At 49.5% G+C, this 15598-nt stretch overlaps 1 protein-coding gene across 3 annotated transcripts in view; it reads left to right on the plus strand.

The window, feature by feature from the left end:
• SETBP1 (SET binding protein 1) overlaps nt 1-15598 on the plus strand; it is a 363259-nt gene that overhangs the window by 55944 nt on the left and 291717 nt on the right. The window lies entirely within an intron of this gene.

Genomic DNA, 15598 nt, shown 5'->3' on the forward strand with positions numbered 1-15598 from the left:
GAGCTCAGATGGTAGTTTGCTTTGGAAGGAAGGGCAAATTCAGTTGCAAGTCTGGCAAGCTGCTTGGTGAGTACTGGCCAGCAGGCCTGGCTTGCTGGAACCCTGTGTTGAATTTGTCTAGGTCAGGCCTTCCGGAAAGGTCCACTTTTGTGACCCAGCAGAAACAGCTTTCACTACACCATAGGACCCAGCCCTCCTGTCTCACTGCTTAGCAAACAATGTGTTACTGTGGAAATGTGAGTGGACTGGTGGCCAAGGTGAATATGCCCACGTGGACGCAGATGGTCAGTACTCGGTTATCTGCTCTGGGAGGGGAAACACTGGCGGCCCGGTTTCTCCATAATACGTAGACCCATAGGCTGTCTACAAACACACACACACACACACACACACACACACATATCCTACTGTTCATTTGACTTGAGGACACATTGTAATTATTTGGAAGAGGCCACGTGATGTAGTCAAAACTGAAGACACAGATTCTGCCTCCAACTCTGGTCTCTGTGTGTGTGTGTGCTACTTCAGAAAAATCACTTCTCTGTTCCCAACTTCTGTCTGTAGGATGAATGCATGGATGGCATGATCTCAGAGTTAAAGCTAGGAATTGCCTTTGAAATCAGTGCGTTTCCTACCACTGGAGGTGTTTCAGAGCAGGACTTCTGGGCCTCGAAAGTGTGGTTTTGTTAGATGACCACGAGGGCCTTTCCAGCCTAGGACTCAGATGGAATAGCTCTCAGCTGATTTGAACTGTATCAGCGTGGGCCAAACTGATGTCAGGGAGGCAGAGGGGTTAGATTTTTTGCTGTGTATACCTCACAAGTGAATTAATTACCTGCTGTGGCTGTTTCGATAGTAAGCACGCCATCCCCATGGCCCACTGTGTCTGAGTCCTCTTTTCCCAGGCCTGTTGGTTGTGGGGTGTCTGTACGTCCAGAAGCACGCACACGGCTGCACATCCTCACATGTGCCAGTCCTTTCTCTTCCTCTTTTGAGAACCTGGTACCTGGAGCCCTTTAGGACTTGCCATGTTCACTGCTGTTGGAACTGGGGGCTGTGGTGTCCTGCCCTGGCTGTGTCCCCTGCAGGAGGCTCACTTCCTGGGGTCCCCAGCGCCACTTAAGGGTCCAGTTATGCATGTTTGGAGAGTGGCATTCACTCTGAAGTCATGTGTCCTGTGCTGATCCCTTGTCGTTCACTCTTTGCAGTCCTGTCCTCTTGTCTGTGCTGTCAGCATCTTTAGTAACATGAAAATGCTTCTGAAGTTTCGTATTCCTGAGAGGAGAATTATGATGTCACCTCCATTTTACTGGATTTTATTTTCCTGAAACCGTAAGAGTACACATTTTCACATTAAAAAAAAAATTGTGTTTGTAAGGAGAACGTATGTAAGTGCAGGTGCACGGGCACACACACACACACACACACTCACAGACACACATACACAGACAGAGAGTCACACGCCTTCTGTATTAGTTTCCTATTGCTGCTGTAACAAATGACCACAAACTTCATGGCCTAAAACAAGTGTGTTACCTTATGGTTCTGGAGGTCAGAAGTCTGAAATGAGGCTTCCTGGGCTAAAATGAAGGTGGTGGCAGAAGGACATTCCTTCTAGGGGGAGAATCTGTTTCCTTTCCATTTCCAGCTTCTGGCAGCTTCTGGCAGCTTCTGGCAGCTTCTGGCATTCCCTGGCTGATGGCTCCACTTTTTTGTCTTCAAAGGCAGCAGCACCCGTCTGAGTCCTTTCCACACGTCTCTCCCTCTCTGACTGTACCTTCCTCTTTCACTTTTAAGGAACTTTGCAAATATATTCAGCACACCCGGTTAATCCAGGACACGCTCCCTGTTTTCAGGTCAGCTGATTAACAGCCTTAATTATTCTGCAATGTTAACTGCCCTTTGCCATGTAACATAACATATTCACAGGGACAGGGGACATCTTTGGGAGGCCATCCATTATTCTGCCCACCACACCTTACTTTAGTAGCGATAATAACATGAATTAACAAAACATTAAAAAAAATGATCTTACCTCGCCTTTACCTCCCTGATCTGTGACTGCTCCCCCAAGCACAATCACTGACACTTGAAAATGAAAATAATTGCTTTTTGTTTAATCAGATCTGCTCTATAATTTGTACAACTCTTGGAGGCATAACATTTTAAAGATATGTTTAATAATAAGACATTGGTAAATTTGTAAGAGAGTCTAACTAAATATTTTCATTCATCAGATGTACTGAAAAATCTGCTCTTCAGTGTTAATGATATCTGAGTTTTGATTCAGGTCCTTCGCATTTGAAGTACTCTGAAAGGGATAATTTGGCTTTGCTATTTAATTGAATGGGTAAAGGATACAGGAGAGGCTGGCAGTGCGTTCATTAAATTTACAAAATCAGTATATTAGGCTCCAGTCCAGTAAGTGCGCATTGTACCTTGGCAGGTGTCTGAAGTCTGGGTAGGAGTGATTCTGGTTATTGGCAATGAGGTGACTCTCATGGAGTTACAGGTGCACACACGGGGAGCGGTGGAGTTGCCCTGTAACCTCTCATGACAATTGGAAGGATAGAGTCTAAAAAACAGACTTTGGTTAAAAAGAAAAAACGGGAAGTCTACGTAGAGGTGCTTTGGAATGCCGGAGGATGAGTTACTCATATTTACTGAGAGTTGTAACGCGTCTCTGGACCCTGTCTTCCCAGTGCCTGACAGGAGCCTTCCCTAGAGATGTGCCAAGGTTAAGCATTTGCAGGTTTTGCTGGCCTTGAGTCTGGAGGTGCTGAAATTTTGGTTATTATTCTCCAATGGGGACTGTGACCAGTAGGGCTCCGAGGATTCAGGGTAGAGTTACATCAGCTCCTTTGGCATTTTGAAGTGAGAACAGGCATATGCGTGGTGCTTTGCTGACCGTTTGGGAAGAGTGTGCATCCCACCTTTTACACTACTGGCCACATGGCACATTTTGTACACTGGCCAGGACCACAGGAAAGGGGACAGCAAGGGAACTGGGGCCAGCAGAGCTGAGGGCTGCCGCTGCTTAACGCTGGTCATCGATTACTTCATTCTGTCCTGTTTGGAAATAGCGGTTCCTGCCCAACTTATCTCAAGAATGAATATAGAGACCATTTATGATGTGAAATGTACTTTAAAAGGGTCAAGTACTGAATTTCCAATAGTTCAGAAGAAGGTGGAACAGAAAGGGAAGGGCAGAGTTGAGATGATTCAATTCAACTCCCGATCCTGTGGTTTGCAGTACATCTCTGAAGGACACGGGGAAAGGATAGTTTTAGTTTTGAGTTACAAACCCTGCACCATCGTGGCTGTTTCACTAATTAATGGCAGATCACTCATGGGCTGGAGTTTGAGGAGTGGCGAGTGGAAGGCGTACATGTTTGGGGTAGGGCGAACACAAGTTGTGTGACCTATTGTCACTTTAATCCTCATTTTTTTATTGTTTTAAGTTTAGCATTTTTATCTCAAGTGACATCCTACATTTGTAAAACTCTACCGGATGGTTCTATAGGGAGGTGAAACCTTTACTTGCATACACTGGAACTTAGCATCTTGATTTCTCTTTATTCTTGTCAATGTGGCGCCTTACTGTATCTTGGAGATGGGCTAGTAGATTCTAAGATCATCAGACGTTAGAGATTGAAGAGACTTCAAAATGATCTGGCCCAGAGGGTTTCTTTAAAAGGAAAAAAAACACCTTCTGGCAAAAATTGGGCATTCATTCAGTGTAATCTAAAATTTGCATTCAATCAGTGAATAATTTGTGAGTACCTGCTCTGTGCCAGGTCTCGAGCTAAGTGCTAAATACACCGAGATGACGGACTCGGCTCCTGCCTGTAAGGAGTTCTTGGTTCAGAGAGGAGATGGGTATTAAAGAATTAGTGTTCAGTGCTCCTGCTGCGTCTGGCTGATGGTAAGATCTGCAGGATAAACCAATAACAAATAGGGACTGTCCCTAAGAGTGCCTGAGGGTGGGGGTGGGGCAGTAAAGAAAGGCTAAGTATTTCCTGTCTCTTTCTCTAGATAAATAAAATAAGACTGCGTCTCTGAGACCAGCTTTCACTGACGGCCCGATCAGGAACTCTTCTCCTTTTCAGTTCTGTGTCGACCTATGACCCTGGACGCCTAAGATCTATTTTTTTTTACCATCATTCTTCTTATTGTTATTATTTATGAGGCCATTGTTTTAACTGCTCCAAGGAGATAATTGCCTTAGTTGCTAAGGCAACGCAACATATTGGGTATCAGAGCAGCCAGCAGAAAGGGTTTGCCAAATTGCAGGGCTGGGTGGGAGGTGTGGGGTGGGAGAGCAAAGAGCTCAGCTGCGGAGCTTGAAAATAGCCATGTTCAAATTATCTCTGCATTTCTTCCACCGAGGAGCGTGAAGCCACTTGGAACCCGGTGCCTGCCAGCTCCTCAGCCACCCTTGACGCTTCCTGTTTTCAGCCCAGCTAGTGTACCCCTTCCTTCACCAGCCCCTGGGGCTCGGCCAGGCTTCCTGGGGTCTGGTTCCCAGACTCACAACTCCGGTCTGCTGTTATTCGGCCCTGAAAATGTTTTTGCCCTTTCTTTCTGGGGCCTGCGAGGGTGGAGAGGTAGGGGGGTGTAGTGCCCCCGTCTACGCCCTGCACGTTGCCCATTTCAAACAGACCACAGTCCCTGGTGGTCCTGCTCACGGCTGTGGTCTCCTCTCTGTCTTGGGGAAGAGAGTATGGACCGATGACAATGAACTTTTCCATTTGAATTTTTGAAGGTTGAAACATCTTGGGAGGTCAGCTTTGCTGCCCCCATTAAGTAGATAAATGGAAGCGGAGGCAGAAGGCAGGCAGACACAGTGATGCATGTAGCAAAAGTGCCTGATCCAGGCCTTGAACCTCAGACTCCTGTCACCCTGTGCTTGATCGGTGCCATTGGCTTTTGTCCTTGGCTCCTGACTGTCTCGGTCTGAGGTCTTCAGGTGGTTTTGCTCCCGTCTCTGTGTTCTCTGGTTAGCTCGGTTTCCGTCTCCTGGCCCACAGTCCTTATGTCAAGGTGGGGAGTGGTCCAGAGGGGACACTGTGGCCCCTGGGGGAAGATGCAGGAGACAGGTGTATCTCATTGGCTAACTTTGCTTTGCAACATTTGGCATCCAGAAGCAGTTATTGCCATGAAAGGGGATAATGGCCACAGGAAAGGGCAAGATGTCCAAAAAAAATCCCTCGCCAGAATATTTGAGTGGGTGTTAGTGACTTCTTTCAGCAGCTCCTTTGCCTCTTCTTTCCGGCTCACCCAGCACACGCTTCGCCCCAGGATGTCTGCAGGGAAGGCCGACTTGCCTCTGTGTCCTTAGCGGCCTCCTGGGTGTCTCCCCGAGTGTGTCCCAGCGCCCTCTGCTAGAGCGCAGCCTCGGAGTTGATCTATCTGGGCAGGTTAAATAAACAGGTCTGTGTTTGGGTTAATTATCACTGGTTCTGTTGCTCTCCATTACTGCTCCATCCGGGACTCTGGCCAAGGAGCAGATGGGAGAGGCTGTATCATCACCCCTGCCTCCTCATTGTGTCTGGCCCTCCCTCCCTCCTTCCTTCTCTCTCTCTCTGTGTCTCTCTCCCTCTTTCCCCCTCTCCCTCCTGTCCCCTCCCTCCCCCATGTTTCCTCCCTCCTTCCTCCTCCCCCTGCCCTCCCCCTGCCTTCCTTTCCCCTCCTCCCCTCCCTCTCCCTCTTTTTGCTCTTCTCTCTCTCTCTCTCTCTTTCTCTTTTTTGGCTGAGCAAATAGGCCAGATGGCGGTGAGGGGAACAGACAACAAGTGAGGCATGGCATATGGGGAGCTTGTTTAATTTCGGCTCCTGTAGGGAAGGAGATTGGAGGAGGTGAGCTACAGAAGCAGAAAATGGAAAGGGGAAGGGAAAAAACACACACACAACAACAACTGACCCTTGCAAGAGGGAAACGGGATTCAATTTACTATTGTTGGCCAGTGGTAGCCGATGAGAATGCAGTGAATCTAAAGCAGAAAGTGCCCCTTTTTTGCATCTTGAAGGTTCAGCCCCTCCTCCGGTTACCCCACTCCTAGGATCCTGCATATTGCCCAGGGCTCCAGCTCTGGGAGGAGGGTCGGAGGGGTCAGTAGGGGGGGGCAGGATTTCTTATATAAAGTGGTGGTAAGTGGCTGGCTGTTGGTGTATCAATTCCAGGAAGAAGTTTGGCCAGTAATTTAGGGAGAGAAAAAATAGAGGTATCGGGCTAAAATATGGGGTTGAGGGAAGGCTGGCCCGGGTTCACCCAGTTCCTGCTTCTCCTTGGAGCTTCTGGCTCAGCGTCAGATGCCTTCTCAGTTTTGTTCAGCTCTCTTCATGGGCAGCTGCCCGTGTAACCACGCCTTGGCCTGCAGACCCTGTCCACTGCCTGTGCTGAGGCGGGAGAGCCCAGGCAGGATGCTGGAGAGCAGGGTAGGGACCCAGTGAGTGGCCCTCCAGCAGCAGCCCTTTGTGTTCAACCAGAATTTATTTAGCCTTCATGGTGACCGCTTAGAATGTCAAATTTAAGGCAGCCTTACCTGGAGTTTCGGGAGAGATTCTGGCCACAGCACATAATTGGCCCATGCCTTTGGTAACCCCAATGCAGGTATCCCCACAGATAAGTCAGATGGAGCTCTGCTACCCTCAGCAGGGTGCTGCTCTGCCTCTGCCTGGGGTTGGGAGGGTTACCGCCTAGGACCAGTTTGGATCTGGCCATCCAGGGAAGACGCTGGGTCCCTGGTACCTTGGTCTCCAGGACTGGGAGAGACCTAGGGCCCTTAACAATGACCCCGGGAAAGGTGACTTACAATCCAGCCTCATCGGCTCGAGCCGCATCCCGCCCCCCTCAGCCCACCCCCCCCCCCCCGCACCCTCCCCGCGGCAAGAGCCGCCCCAGCTCCACCGGGCAGCCCGTTCTGCAGCTGATAACCGGATTAGGCTGGTACCCTGAGGGGCCCTGCCTGGGAACAGGGGCTCCCCGGGCCTGGCGTGGGGGCTGCCACTGTCAACACCCTAAGCCGCCGCCTCGGGCGGGGCATTTGCATGTGTGTGCGCCCTACTGTAAGCCCGGGGCCACTGGGAAATGCGGCCGGCGGAGGTTCACACGGGCCAGGCTGCACAAAGCCGGGGGCCAAGCGGCGCGGTGGCGCTGCCTGGCGAATGTCGCGCACTGGGTCCCGCGCAGCAGCGATGGCCGGAGCGAGGCCAGCCGAGCGCGCCTGGGCCCGAGCCGAGCCAAGCCTGTGGGCGGGAGCCTCCAGCGCCACCATCGCCGCCAGCGCCACCGCCCGCGCGCACCGCCGCCTCCTCCCCAGCCTCCTCTGAAAAACTGCTTCCCTGCTTGCTTTCAGGGGCAGGCCGGCGGTTTGATCTCCCCTGAATGCTGTCCCCTCGTTTGAGCCTTCGATTCTGAGACGATTCGGGGCATTGTCTGGGGTGGCGGGATGTCGGATTGATTTCGGGGCCTTTGTGTGGACGTGGGGCTCCTGAATGAAGCTGTTATGCGCGTCTGGGGCTGGCGGGCAGGCTGTCCGGCTGCAAGCTGGGCCTCCCTTTGTTGTGGGGGCCTCATTGAGTCCACGGAAGAGGCTCATTTCAGGGTGATTTACTACCACCCAAACACCAGCTGTCTGCGGTGCTGCCCCGCCGGCCCCCTCTTGTGGGCGGGGGTCGCTTCCCCTTCTGAAGCTCTCAGAGCCTCCATCCTCTTTTGTAAACAGTAGGATACACTCATATTCATACGTATGTATATATGCGTTAATACTGTATGTTTGTGTAAGTGTAAATACATGTATGTGCATGTGTATCCGTATATCCATGTGCATTCCTTTTTGGTTTGTTTTTTAATGGAGAGCCCTGGGGGGAGGCAGAGGGAGGTGAGAAAGCTGCTGAGTTGGAACCTGTCACCAGGGTTGGGGCCTCAGCTCTGTCCCTCATTAGTTGTGTGAGCCTGGGCAAGTCACTCAGTCTCTCAAAGCCCCAGTTTCTTCATCGGAGAAAAAAATGAGAGCGTTCTCTTTTGATTGGAAGAAACTACTCAGTTATTTCTTTAACCGTTAATGTGTATGAAAGAAAAGAAAAATGTGTGCCATTTTCCTGTAACGTTTTTGAAAAGCATCATTCCGTGAGAAGAAAAGGAGGAGGTATCTCCACCTTGCAGGTGATGCGCGCGCAAGGTGCAGAGGGAGCATCCGGACTCTGCCCACCCTCGGGTCTCAGAGTCAAGGGCCAGTAACTAGGGGCCACGGTCTGCTGGAAGTGCTAAGTGAACATCACAGTGGGGCCCCGGAGGGAGCCTTGGGGGGTCGCCAGCAGTCAGGGGAAGCTCCTGGAGGAGGTGGTGCGGGATTACTTTGAAGTTCAGGGTGGTCTGTAAGAGAAAGGGCTGGGGAGCTTACTGCAGGCAGCTTGAGCGGCCAGCGTGGTGGTGGCCGTCCAGCTCTGAGCAGTCCCTGATCTCGAAGGCTCAGGTGCACTGAGCAGAGAGAGGGTTTGATTGGAGGTGGGGGCCGTGGTCGGATGTGCCGGGTGGAGGGGTGGCTCTGTCATTTTCATTTTGGGCGATTTGAGTTAGATAGGTTGTCAGTCAGCCAGAGACCATTTAGAAGGTGACCCTAATAGTTCAGGCAAGGATAGCGATTAAGGTTGGGCGCGTCACAGGAGAGCTGACAAGGCGGAAGGGGAAGACATGTGTGATGCGCAACTGACCTCAAGACGAGTGAGGTGGAGGGGGCTAGAGGGAAAGGCGTGGGTCTGTGGTGGTACCCGCGTTTCTGTAAAACAGGACAAAAATTGCACAAAATTCATAGCGTTGCTAGCCTGGCACATAATAAACACTCAATAAATGTCATCTATAATGATGTTAATAATGATTGCTTTTTTAGGTGAACAAGTGAGGCCCAGGTCATGTTCCAAAATGGGGAAAGCAGGAGAAGGAGCAGATCTGGGGGTGCTGGGAGGGGTAGGAAAAGTGGGATGGTAAGTTTTGGGCATAGTTAAGTCCTCGCAGGTGTTGTCTTAGGTCATTTCTTTGACAGAGCCTGGTGGGAATTCTCTCCTGGTTCCCCCACAATGTCCAGCTCAGTGCTCACAACATGCAAGGCACTTAATAGATGTTCAGTGAACTTCCAGATGAATGTGTTTGCTGAGTCTTAACAATCAGCAACTACCAGTTTAGAAATAATTATTTATTTCACAGATATGAAAGACTACCAGTGAATGCCACACACTGGGGACGGAGCGAGGAACAAGCCGGCGGGTTATGTGACAGCATGGAGATTGTGATCTGGTGTGACTCTAAGGATGACAGAAAGTCTACACACTCAAGTGGTTGGAGAGGATTATGAATGTTGTTTCTGGGTGTCTCAGCATTGCCTTGGGCTTGGGGTGAGGCACAGACAGGGTGCATAAGGCGTGTAAGCTGTGCTGAAATAGCCTCATGTTTTTAATCTCGTGCCTGGTGGCCAGAGAGAGATCTCGGCACAGTGGTTAATCCCGAGGGAGCCCCAACCTTGGCTGCTGTCTGAAGCTTAGGGGAGCAGCACATGGGTGAGGCTTCCCGGTTCCTGGTGACTCCAGAATCCACGTTGCCCACTCTGACTGCATCCCCCCAGACAGGTGACGACCTGGACTCCTTCCTTCTCTCCCGTGTTTCCTTTCAGGGACGCCTTCATGACCATGGGCGCTGCTGCCATTGGTTTCTCCTTTGTGTGGGTTGACAACCTCATGAGCTTTTTAAACTTCAAATTTAGAACAGCTACAGGCTCGCACTTCTGGGACTTGCTCCAGGAGGTGTTACAGCAAGTGTGAGAGTCTCTCAGCATCTCAGAAAAGGGAATTGAAAGAGCCTTAGAAATCCTTGGAAGAAAAAAAAAAATCCTTCTGCTAAGGATGAAAATAACTCTAGAACGGAGAGGTGCTGCCAGCCACACAGCTGGACAGCGGCAGGGAGGGGGTCTGCCCCCAACATCCTGGCCTCTCAGTCCAGAGCTTGCTCTTACTGCTTTGTATTGCTGTTCATGTGCGAGATTAAGGAAGTTAATGTCCCTCTCTGTTTCTTACTTTTCTTGTGAGAACAAGAAGGGTATTGGACTAGATCAGCATTTATAATACGTGGTCTGGGGGACTTACTTATTCAGAACATTGAGAGGTGTTAGAGGTCGAAAAGGATTCCATGAGCAAAAAAGATTGGGAAACACCTGGTTAAAACAAAGCTAAACAGATGGGTTTGCAGTAGGACGTCTCAGAGTCTGTAAGATGTTAGTAAACATCGTGGGTCTCCAGCGTGGTCCGGTTTGTGACGTTTCACAGATTCGCCAGATCACAGGCTGATGCCCACTAGACCAGCTCTCCCTGGGCCACTCCCAGCTCTCTCGCAGAGGTAGCCTTTCTTGGAGAGAGGCTGGGCTCTCTGGGTCGGAGGGCCTTTGTCAAGATGTCGCACTGGTTCTTGTGCCCTGAGGGGCAGGATGACACAAGGAGAAGACTCTGGAGAAGGAAGCTCTGTGAAACGCCAATTCCCTTAAGTGTCACTACCCACAGCCCTGAGAGAAGGAGGTAAGGCTGAAGGAGGGCCATTCCACCAAGATGAAGAGGGGCACAGGATAAGACATGATCTCTCCATTTCTTCATTTATCAGGAAGAACAGAGTTTAGAAACGTAAGCCTAGAAAAGAAAAGGGAAAAAGGGGAATAAAAAAGACCCCGGCGGGAGGGTACAGCTCAGTGGTAGAGCACGTGCGTAGCATGCACGAGGTCCTGGGTTCAAGCCTCACTACCGCCATTAAAAATAAATAAATGGATAAATAAATAAATAAACCTAATTACCTCCCCCAACCAACCCCCCCAAAAAAAACTTAAAAATAGAACATTTGTTTACTTTTCCAGAGAAGGAAGGGAAGGAGGGCCGTCAGAGGGGAGATGTCTGAGCTTTTCAGTTTTATCCGCTTTTGGCTCATTGCCTTTATAGCTTGGTTTCTGATCTTGGTCAAACCTCTGGGAGCTCAGGAGTCCCTGGTTTTGGAAAAAGTCGATTGATAGCAGGAGCTCGATCTAAGTCTGTTCAAAATGCCCCTTGAAGGAAAATGGCCTGTGCAGGCGTCACAGGCATGTTCACGCGTGTGCCTCGAAGGGGTGGTGCGGTCAGAGGGAACTGTGTCCAGAGCTCATTTAGCTCCCACCTAATGGGGCTGGCATTCCTGGACCTTGGATCCAGATGTGAAGATCAGCCTCTGATAAGCTGCTCTTGGCAACTCAGGTTGTGTCTGTTACTCGTTGGGCAACACAGGATGGCCCGTGTGACAAGATGTCTGTTTCCACTCTGCCTGGGCATGTGGAGGACACACAAGCAGACACAGACTGATGAAGAAAGGTGTCTCCGTGAGGCTGCTGTCGAGCCTCCTCCATCTCCGCTCACCGTCCATGTTCCCTTCTTCTCCTTCTCTCCATGACCACCAAGACTTCTCTGTTTGCCAGCAACTCTGGGGTAGTGACTATGGAGAGAAGGGATAAACTTAAGGGGCGTTGTCATGGTGACGCACTGTGTAAATGCAGAGCGATGGCCTTAGGATCGCCAAGCCTGCTTCCCTCTTTCCACCTTTGGAAGCAACATTCCCCCAGGGCAGGTGCTTAATAATATTCATCACCTCCTCTGCAGCATTTAGAAGATGCCGTCACTGAGTTCTGTTCCAGTTGTTACCCTTGTCTGAGAAGGTCAGTGTAGTTGGACCCATTTTATAAAAGAGAGAGTGAGGCACAAGAATCAAGTGTTACCCTGAGATTCGAGAGAAATTGCAGTGGAGCCGGCGTGTGCTTCCAATTCTAAAATTTTATGATGTTGTAGGAGAGAAATGATTAAGATTAAGCCCCACATCTCTGGCTGCTCTCTGCTGATCTCATCCTTTATCAGGAGAGAAGGAAGAATTGGGGACGGGGTTGCCGCTTTAGCAAGAAAGTGTGGAGGATCTGTGCTGTCCGCGGGATCTTTCACAGGCAAGCAAAGGAGGACTGGTGCACAATGTGTGAGTTCTTTTCTAAAAGGGGTTGCAGTTCGCTGAGGAATCAGGACAGGCCTATGAAAGGTGAAACAGCATACATCATCAAATCTAGGATGCCGCAGATGATAAGACAATTTCAGAGATGTTGGAAATGAAAAAAAAAATTGTGCATCCTAGACTCAGTGGGATATGGTAGTGATACAAAGCTAAATAAAAATAAAAGTTGACTCTCCAGAGTTATCATAAGCCATGTGTGTTCATTCACCAGTGGTTTCCATTGTTACGCCAACGCGTGATGAAGTAGCCAAGACGTGGTGCAGAGGAGCTCACAGGGAGGCAGGAGGCCTGGGGTGGGCGTGGGGTGGGCTCGTCAGGGAGGGCTTCATGGATGATGGGAGACTAAGTGAGGACGTGAAGGGCAGGGAAGATTTCAGAGGAATAGAAAAGAGGAAGATGTGGTGGGGAACATTCAGTTCTGGGAGTAGGAGGCCGAAGAGGGCAATGGAGACACTGGTTCATTCATAGGTGAATTACAACATGGGCGTCTCCCGTAGACTAGGTGGCTTACACAGCAGACGTTTACCGTTCACAGATCTGGAGGCTAAGTCCGATATCCAGGTGTTGGTGGAATCAGCTCTGGGGAGGGCCCTCTCCAAGTCTTGCTTCTGTCTCGTAAGGGGACTAAATCCCATCATGGCAACTTCATGATCTCACAAACCTAATTACCCCCCAAAGGCCCCGTCTGCTCACATTGGGAGGTAGCGCTTCAGCACGGGAATTTCGTGAGGACACAAACATTCAGTCCATAGCAACTGGGAAGCTATTTAAATTAGTTTTGGGTCCTGGAACGTAACATAGTGGAGAGGCTTGGGGAACATTTGAGGATCTGAATAAGGTAGCGTCATCGGGTGGCTGTTTTGAGGGGCAAGCTGAGCCTGTCTTTCATCAAACCATGTGACACCGGGGGTTCTTCTGGGCTTCACATCTCAGTTCCATACGGCCGTCACAGAGTTCTGCTCTCTGGAGGATGTAAGGGAAGGAACACATGTCCTCTGCTCTCAGAAAGCTTAGCGAGGGCATACAAAATTTTAAGTCATGAAAGATTTTAAGAATAAGACCAGTAAGATGGAAGGCGGGTGGGAAACTGAGAGTCTGTTATATATGTGATCAGCGTGGGCTAGTTGAGTAGGACAAGGCTTCCTGGGGTGGGCAGGCAGGTGGGGTTTGTGTGAAATCTTTGGGCTTGCTTAGCAGAGGAGTTTGAGAGAGCTTGCTGTGGAGGAGAGAAAGCAAAGGAGAGAACCTCTTGGAACGGAAAGGGCAAGGCGCTTACATTTGGATTAGTGTCCTTTCTTTGACTTTTACACCCCCTTCCTCTTTTCCTACCCACTGTTCGACAATAATCTGATAGGATTGTGGCCTCTATTTTATTACTGTGTTATTGCTATTTGATTTATCTCTCACTTGTTATTTTATTTATTGTTATTTGATTCATTTCTTCTTTCTCCATTTACAATGATAGGTCCTTGAAAGCAGGAACTGTTTTTTTATATCTCTCAAAGCATTGGGATAGGTTTGCCAATACTTAGTAATGTTGACTTCAGTACTTTTGAGAAGTAGACAGGATGCAATTTTTAAATAAGTGAAAAAAGAAAAAAAACTCTATACATAATGTATAGGAAGAACAGTCCATGCTTGTTTGATTTGTATTTATTTGGTGGGGTACCCTTCCAATCCAGCTGGCTTATCAGTCGTGCCGCGAGACACTTTAGGAGCCCACTGGCACCTGAGTGCCTGTATCACTGGAGCGTTGACTGGCAGTCAGTGCTTGCATGGGCCCAGGACTGCCTTCTTTGTGGACAGAGAGCCTGGACAGCTGTTTCTGGGATCAGGAGATGCACAGTGTACGAGTTATGCTGAGAGACATGGACAAGCAACAGGGATGCTTCTGAAGAACGTGACAGCTCTTGGGGAGCGATCTAAATGGAACGCTGGTGGGTACTTAAGTCTTTACTTGAGTAGAGAGATTGCACCCCAGTAGTGGCGACTGCAGACTTACGTGATTATCCGTTGCCATCTTTGTATTGCCGCACCTATTAAAATGACTACAACCAGCACCTTGTGTGTATTAATTTGAGGGCCACATGGGTGTCATGAGAACTCTATGTAACTGACTGGGAGCTAAAAAGCAGAAAAATACTTAATAAAAATTAACATTTGCAGAGAAGGTTTGACAGAAAGCTAGACAGAGAGCCATCATAGAATTGTGACGCTGGCCCATGGAGTGTTTTACCCTCGGGTCCGAGGTGGCTTAGCATGTCTATAGGTGATTTACAGGTTTTCCTCTAAACTTCTGAAGTTGGATGCACAGCTTTGCGTATAGGTGCATTTAACCATTTTCTGGGGGAGAGAATTTATCAGATTCTCAAGATCATCTGTGACCGAGAGAAGTTAGGAACTACTGCAGGTTGAAACTGCTCAGATCCACAGACGAGGAAACCAAGGCTTGGAGAGAGTTATTACTGACTTTCTCAAGGTCAAGGGGAGCTGACCTTGGGAAACATTATGCATGTTTTCAGTCTTACAGCGTCGCCTTCTCTCTGGTGTTCCTCTCTGACAGATCAGGAAGTCACCTTCGCCTGTGGATTATTCCCAAAATCCCACTGAGAAGGATGAGCCACTGAAAAGAGATTAGAGATTGATTTCCTGCCAGGCCTCTAATCCACAGGCTACTCTTGTGTTGGAACCAATGCGGACCCGCCACAGGCTCCCCACAGAAGAATAGGGATTTTGTGCTGTGAATCGTAGAACCCAGAAGGATAATCTGAATCTGAATAGGTCCTGGAAGGCAGGTATGAAGACACTCCTCCCCGCTCAGTGCACATCGTTTTAAGGGGCCTTCCCTCCAGAGATGGGAGCCCAAGAATAGGGAACGGAAACGTGGTCTGACTTGCGTAACGTGTGCGCTAGGACTACTGGTACCCCAAAATCACAGGAACAAGGGGGAGGGTACAGCTCAGCGGTAGAGCACATGCTCAGCATGCACAAGGTCCTGGGTTCAATCCCTGGTGCCTCCACTAAAAAATAAATGAATGAACTTAATTACCTCCCCCCTAAAAAATTAATTTAAAAATATCTTGGAAACATACCATTGATGAGCCCTGCCAGATCACTGCTGGTCTCCCACACCTAACAAAGCCCCTTCCTCCAACCTCTGAGAGATGGGCCTTGTCCTCTCCACCCCGTGACTGGTGTGACCATGAATGACCCAGACAGAAATGTCTTAGGTCAGCATGAGCTTTGTGTCGGAGATCAGGCGTGTGGTGTGACACCGCACGTGTCCTGGGTGGAAGTCAGGGGCAAGTGGAATGTGAGGATGGTGTGTGGACCAGGGAGAGTGGGGTGAGGGAGGAAGGGAGAAGGGCCAAGTCGTGGTCACGAATGAGAAGGCAGTGAGGGGGAAGAAGCATGGCAGAACTCTTGGAGAAGATCTGAAGCCTTCCCGCTTAATGAATGCAGATCAGTCTGGTTAGAAGATGCTGGACATCTGCTACCTGCCATTGGTGGGCAGCTCGGACTTTTAGAAAGTTATTTCTT

This window comes from Camelus ferus, chromosome 30 (genome assembly GCF_009834535.1).
Source record: "Camelus ferus isolate YT-003-E chromosome 30, BCGSAC_Cfer_1.0, whole genome shotgun sequence".
Lineage (NCBI taxonomy): Eukaryota > Metazoa > Chordata > Mammalia > Artiodactyla > Camelidae > Camelus > Camelus ferus.